Genomic DNA, 7,139 nt, shown 5'->3' with positions numbered 1-7,139 from the left:
GTGTTGCCGCGTCCTACGGTAAGGGTTTAAAAGTGTTTAACAACCCCCGCCCCCACTCCCCTGCTACTGTATGCCCAGTTACCGAGACTTTTTCCATTTGTCCGGCTGCTCGCTGCTCGCTAATTCGGGCTATTTTGTAATTCAATTTACCTCTCGCTGGTCATTGCTTTAATCCCTTCTAGCCTCCGCTGGCTTTGTGTAACATCACACAGTGGGTTTTGTGATTGAGCATACCTGTTTTTACCCATTCAATTTGCTGACCAGATACCTTAGGTTAACTTTATTCATTTCTGCTGAACCCCTTTTTCGTTAGGGGCCGATTAATAGCATACCTTGTAAAGCAATGTCGTCTGATGACATGGCGTGGTTTCTTTGCTCTTTTAGCTGTACTTCCCCTAGGCTAAGGTTTTTTAAGACTTTAGTTATATTACTCCTTTGTTTTTACCTTTAGAGACTGGATTTTCCTGCGATTAATTCCTTTGTCGCCTTTTGAGTATGCACCATGGCTTCTGATTCGGGAGATATTGCATTCCCCGATTCCTTCAAGACTGACAATTAAGTAAGTTCTCTTCGTGGAATTAACTTTTGAATCCTATATGTGCTTTTGTGGATCTCCACTCAGACACCTTATAATTTCCCTTTAGGTGCCACTCACTCTACCCCCTCTCTGGAGCTTTTCAGCCCTTGCGTCATTTGACGCCAAGAAGATACTGATCACCTGTACATCCCTGTCTTGGGTAAATATGGTTACTTGTCCTATTTGGAGTCCCCTTGAATCAATCCAGTTTGGGATTTCGAATTGTCATTAATTTATATATATATGTTTTTTAGGTGCCACTCCCCTTGTCACATTGTCTCTGTCCTGAAGAAGACCCCGTTAGTAAGGAGCTGACTTACCTACCTATGTCCAGGGGTCGAAACGTCGACAACACTTCTTTGCCAGTACTGCCAACAGTGTAATAGACACTGTGCTTTTGCTTGTACATGGTTTTTGTAAATAATTCTGATATTCATTTCAATGAATTTGACCTGGATGCTTTGGCTTGAAATTGTTTTGCCTTGCAATTAAATTGTGACGTGTTTATAATTTATATGTCACTTACCCCCCATTCCTCACTCAAATCACCATCCACTTCTTTCCCTTCCTTGGCACCCCGCACTATTTGATCTAAGTCTATTGTATTTATTAGTAAATGTGTACCTTCCTAAAGTGTGATTAAATAACACTTTGGCAAGTTTTCTTTGCATTTCTTTTGCTTTTTTCTGTGATTGATCTTGTGCTAGTTCTTTTTATAACAAATAGTTTGTACACCCTGGGACCCTCTCCCTTATACTGCTCTATTACCCAGGTCCCAGTGATTTGTGGGTTTACCCTTTGTAATAACGTAGCATGAATCCAGTGGCATAGTGAGCCCAGGACCCACGTCAGAAAGAACAAATCACCTTTAAAGATTGTTTATGTGCAGGAAGGACTCCCTTTCTGCACATAAACAATAATTTCTGCCAACACAGACACCCTTGCACCATGGTGCAACGGTGCCTGCATTGCAGGAAAACATCCCTGCAACGCAGACACCCTTGCACTATTATGCAAGAGTGTCTGTGTTGGTGCTAGGTAGCGAATTTTAGCACCAGCACAAGGATAAACACAGGGGTGTGCCGTATTCTTGTGAATATGGAGCACCCCTGCATTTTTTAAATGACGCAGTGCAGTGCTGCAAAATTTGCCAGAGCACCGAACTGCGCCATTTCCTTGTGAATATACCCTTGAGGGTCAAGACGAATATGTTTAGTGGGTATAATTTTTACAGGATGTGTTAAATAATGCCTACTTGTATAGGATACGTACCTAGGGCCTTTTTTACAAGATTTAGCCATAGGGCAGCACCGCAGGCCTTTATGCAGCGCTGCCCTACGGCAAAAGAAAAGGGCATGAATGACTGTGTCTATCAGATACTGCGCATTCCTGTCCTTTTTCCCTGCACTGGTGCACAATGGGCTGCCATGCGCCAGCGCAGGCACCTTTGGACCATGGTGCAAGGGTGCCTGCGTTGCAGGGATGATTGTTTTTGAGCAGGAACGGAAACCTTCCTGCACAAAAACAATCACAAGAGTCTTTTTCCTTTTTCTATGTGTGCTGCACCTAAAAAAGGAAAAAACAAGGAGAAATGAAGGTATTTCTCCTTGTTGCGCCTCCCTTACGCCTCCCCTGTGGAGGTGTAATTTTTTGGCGCTGCCTCAGAGCCGCGATGCCTCGTAAATCTGGGGCAGTGTCAAAAAGCTATGGGGGTTGCTGGGAACGCCCACAGCAACACCTATTGCACGCCCCTTTAATGCAGAAAACTGTCTTAAGGGGAACGATATTAACAAAGCTGCATTAAGCCACACAAAGTAGCTTAGGGGCCATTTGTATCTTTACAAATTGCGATCGCAAACGCCGAAATTCGCAGAATTTCGGCGTTTGCGATCGCAATTTGGCTCAGTGATATGTATCAAAGAAAAACTGTCTCGCAAAATAAGGAATCGCAAATGCAATGTAAGAAGCACAGAAAAAGTGCAATTTGGCCATAAGGAATCGCAAATTACCACCAACTTCAAGTTGGTGGTAATTTGCGATTTCTCTGAAAAATGCACTTTTTTGCATTTTTCAAAGTGCCATGTGGCGCACATACATGCCCTTAGGGCATGTATGTGTGCCACATGTGCACACATGCACATTTCAGGGGTGCCACAGGGTGTGGCAATTTGCGATTCTCTAATTGAGAATCACAAATTGAAAATGTCTTCCAATTCATTCCTATGGGCCTCTAGGCCCATAGGAATGAGTGGGGAGGTATTCCTTAATTGTAAATCGCAATTCGCAATTCGCAATTAAGGAATATGTAGGATTCGCAAAATTATTTGCAAATCCTACATACATAGCGTTTTGCGATTCTCAAATAGCGCTTCGCAAAAAATCGCTATTTGAGAATCGCAAAAATTACTTTTCATACATATGGCCCTAAGTGCTGTCTGGTAAATATGGAGCAGGCCCCTGCGCCACTGGAGAGTCGCAAAAATTGACACTCCGGTGGCGCAGCCTCATTATAAATGAGGTACTTAGCATTGTGTCCTGGCTGGTTAGTGGTGTTGAACTGCACTCCGTATTTAGAAAAGTGACTAAAAATAAAAAAATAAATACAAATGAACATAAAGTATCCACATCTGCCATAAGAAAGAAATCGCTGTGCAATTGATATTAAAACGTTTAAGCCAAGTACACAATGTTAATCTGCATTGATACAATTATGGCCTGTATGAGGACTCCATTGGCCCTCAATAAAAGGATTCAATTCTGGCATGTTAAGACCTTCCATTGCAGGGAGGAAGATCAAGGACTCCGCGAACAGCAAGAATCTGCAGGTTTAATTATCTGGGTTTAACAGAAAACACTAATTCATATAGTGTGTTGTGTCCATTTTAAGACTATTAAAAAATAGTGAGGGAATCATAATACAATGCAATGATCAATTATATTAGATTATTAAATGCTAAAGATTTAAAGATGGGCACCGATGAGAAAAAAGTAATCGGTCAATCAGTCCTTTTTTTGAGCTATTACAAATAGGAGTAAGAATAATTTAGTAATATAGCTCATGGTACATATAGCAGTTGATGATTTCATGTATTTTGTAAGTCTTTCATTTGTTTAAAAAACTGCTCAAAACGTATTAATTAATGAAAAAATATGATGGCAGACTCTCCATTACAGAGTTCCACTGAATTAGTGTTGGATCAATTGTATCCGTATATGGTTGTCCTAACTTCCGGCAAGTGCATCTGAAGTCAGAATAAACAGGCATTAAACCAGGAGTGCATTGGAATACATTAGGCACTACTTGAAAGAAGCGGATATATGAATTTTTGTTTCCCCAATAGTAGAATTACAAAAACAAAGCACTTCCTTCCTCTGGTTGAGTTAAGAAAGCAGAGTGTGTTGAGTCATGGGGCAATTGTTCCGCCTGGATCCTTCCTGCACTGGAAAATCTCACACGAGCTGTAGAATCTGAGAGGATGCTAATTCCACTGAGGTTTCTCTACCTAATTTACTGCCTTGAGCTCAAGCATGCTGCACAAATATTATACTTATGAATTGTAGGACCTTCTCTGTCCTCTTATTTTTTCTTAATGTGTGAGGAGGGAAAGATCTGCATGGTGATTTGAGCTGTTAGCTCCCTATTGCACACTGCAACAATGATTGTGAGCCTATGCCTCGTGAGTAGGATTCAAGAGTTTTAGAGTAAATGCATCACATATTCAATTAAATGCACATGATGCAGTATTTACTTCATTTCTATTCCCAACACATTTCCCTAGAAATATATGCATTTTAAGCTTTTGTTACATTTGAGGGCTCTGAACACTAAAATCACGGTTTTCCTGCATACTTTCCAACAACTTGGCTACAACGTGGATAATGAAACTAGAAACTATGAATTAAAAAATGGATCTTATTCAATTTTTATACAGTTATGGTTAAGAATTAAAGACCGAAAAACCACTGAAATTTGCAAGTTATGGTTAGTCGCATAACCCACAAGTCGAACAGCAGACATGCAAACCACAGCTCAAACACTAAATACAATGCTCATAACCACTCCCTTAATGAAACAGATGAAATTGAAATGTTTTAAATCATTTTTATAAATATTATTACATATGACATTAGCCGTAACACTTTTTCAGTGGCATTTATTGTCTGGAGTATCATTAATTGGTTTGATTGTGTGTTGTTGTTTAATTACATTTTGTTATATGTTGATATTTATTGGTAAAATGTTGGGATTAAAAGCATTGCACATTGTGTGCACATGATTGTTTCCATGGCTGTTGCTTGAGTTAGTGACTGTGCTCTTAACAATACCTTCTGAATTTCAGTTCAAATCAATGGGAACTCCCATTGACTCTGGTTTGATCTTTTCCTGTCACAGGCACTAAGTCCAGTCACACAAGTGGGTAGCATTTTTAAGATGTGGGCGAAGTGTAATAACCTAATGTTTAGCATGATAACCAAGTGTTCCTAGATTCTTGATTCCTCATTCTAGAATGTTATACGCTGCAGCTCATTTAGAATTCTTAGTTTTCAGTTGCTGCTTGTGAACTGGGTGGATAGGACGTTTCTTCCTGTAGATGTTACTTATTACAGGAAGCCTTGGTGGTATGAGTTTTGTGGTTCCCTTTGGTTTCTGGAAGTTTTCGTCACAGAAATACATGGGAAATGTGCCCGGTTAAGAAATGTTTGAGGTTTCCTGGGCATTGTGGGTTTGACATTTTTGGGAATCTATACGAGACACAACGACCTGGTTCCCCAGGTGTCCAATTTTCAGAAATGTCTGGGTTTAGAAGGTTTCCCTGGGTGGCCCATTGCCAATCAGCTCATGTTTTGGGAAATGTTGATATCTCCACATTGCATTTTGGGCCCTTTCCTGTCACGGGCGCTAGGCCCACCCACACAAATGAGGTACCTTTTTTATTGGCGGTCTTGGGGGGACATTGTGTGGTAGGACACTTGTGGCTCCCCACAGATTACAGAAGTTTTCCTCACAGAAATGTGAGAAAAATGTTTGTTTTTTGCTCAAGTTTGAGGTTTGCAAGGGGTTCTGGGTAAAAACACCTGGTCAGAGCTACGCAAGTCATGCCACTCTAGATTCCCCCTATGTCAAGTTTTCAGAAATGTGCAGGTTTGGTAGGTTTCCCTGTGTGCTGGCTGACCTAGGGCCTAAAATCCACAGTCATGAACATTATAGAAAAAATATGTTTTTTGAGTGGGAAAATGTAACTGTCCATGTTGTGTTTTGGGCCCTTTTCCTGTCATTGGCACCAGGCCCTTTCATAACAGTAAGGTACTATTTTTATTAGGAGACATGCTGAGTAGCAGTAAATGTGTGGACTTCCACAGATTCCAGAACTTTCCCACACAGCAATTAGAGGATAATTTGTGTTTTTAGGGACAGATTGAGGTTTTCTGGGCCTTTCGGGTAAAAACAAAAACCTCCTTAGAACCAAACAACTCACACAATCATGGATGCCCCAGATTAAAAAAATGTCAGGGTATGGGAGGTTTTCCTGGGTGACAGCTGAACTAGGGCCCGAAAACCACAGCTATTTAGTAAAAAGACAGCATGGATTCTGCAGGGTGAAATATGATGTCTCCAAGTTGTATTTTGGGGAGTATTGCATCGCAGGAGCCAGGCCAGCCACACAAGCAGGACATGTGGGAATGCAGAATAGTAAAAAAATGTATTACCAATTGTATTTCTCTGCATTTGTTCCTTCCAAATGTAAGTCAGTGTGTAAGAAAGAAGATATTTTGCAAAATGCCTTCTGAATCACATACCAGTAATGGTACCCATAAATTCAAAGATGTACAAATAACCACTGCCCCTAAACTCACAATCTGGTGTACATTTCAGAAATACATTGGTTTCCTTCATACCTTCATACTCATTTTTCATTCTTTTTCATTTCTCATATGAATTGCTGTATGGGCAGTATACAATGAGAAACCTTTGTTTGGTGCAGCTCAGTTGTTGGCTCTGTGTATTTTGTGTTCTTGGAGAAGTGTCTAGTGGATGTAACACTATATTGCTTTTCTCAATTGGCCAAAATGTCACAAATGGCAGTATTTTCCGACATATTTTCAGTATTTTTTTATTTCAACAGTTAGCTTCTTTGGGGAAACCTCCACGGAGCAACACAAATGACCCCTTGCTGAATTCAGAATTGTGTCTACTTTTCAGCAATCAATAGGAAACATGGGCTACCTCTTAGAAAAATGCCAAAATGCGTTTTTGATTCAGCTCTGCATATTCCTAAACACTAGGAATATGGTGAGTTTATCACAGCAAACCCTTTGTTGCTGCTTTTAGGGAAAAAGTAGACTCTTTTTTGCAGAGTACACTTTTATCTCCACCAGTGGGTGGCCAGAGGGTCGGGTAGGCAGTCATCCCCACTCTGTATGGCCTTCAAACTTGCACAGCATGGAGTTGACATCAGGGGTTTGCCTCCAGTCAGGCCCTCACCCAACACTTTGCTGGCAGACAGCTTCCGCTGCATATGGCTGATTGCTGTGCGCAACAGGGTGGACCGCAGAACCTAGA

General features: G+C 40.9%; 1 long non-coding RNA gene across 1 annotated transcript; it reads left to right on the top strand.

The window, feature by feature from the left end:
• Positions 1 to 445: 445 nt before the first annotated feature.
• On the top strand, positions 446 to 1,235 carry LOC146868426 (uncharacterized). The gene is made up of 3 exons (XR_014966213.1): positions 446 to 559; positions 645 to 737; positions 832 to 1,235. It is a non-coding gene; the product is annotated as an uncharacterized LOC146868426 (long non-coding RNA).
• The last annotated feature ends 5,904 nt before the right edge of the window (positions 1,236 to 7,139 follow it).

This window comes from Triturus cristatus, chromosome 1_2 (assembly GCF_964204655.1).
Source record: "Triturus cristatus chromosome 1_2, aTriCri1.1, whole genome shotgun sequence".
NCBI classification, from domain to species: Eukaryota; Metazoa; Chordata; class Amphibia; order Caudata; family Salamandridae; genus Triturus; species Triturus cristatus.
This window is presented reverse-complemented; position numbering and strand designations above follow the sequence as displayed.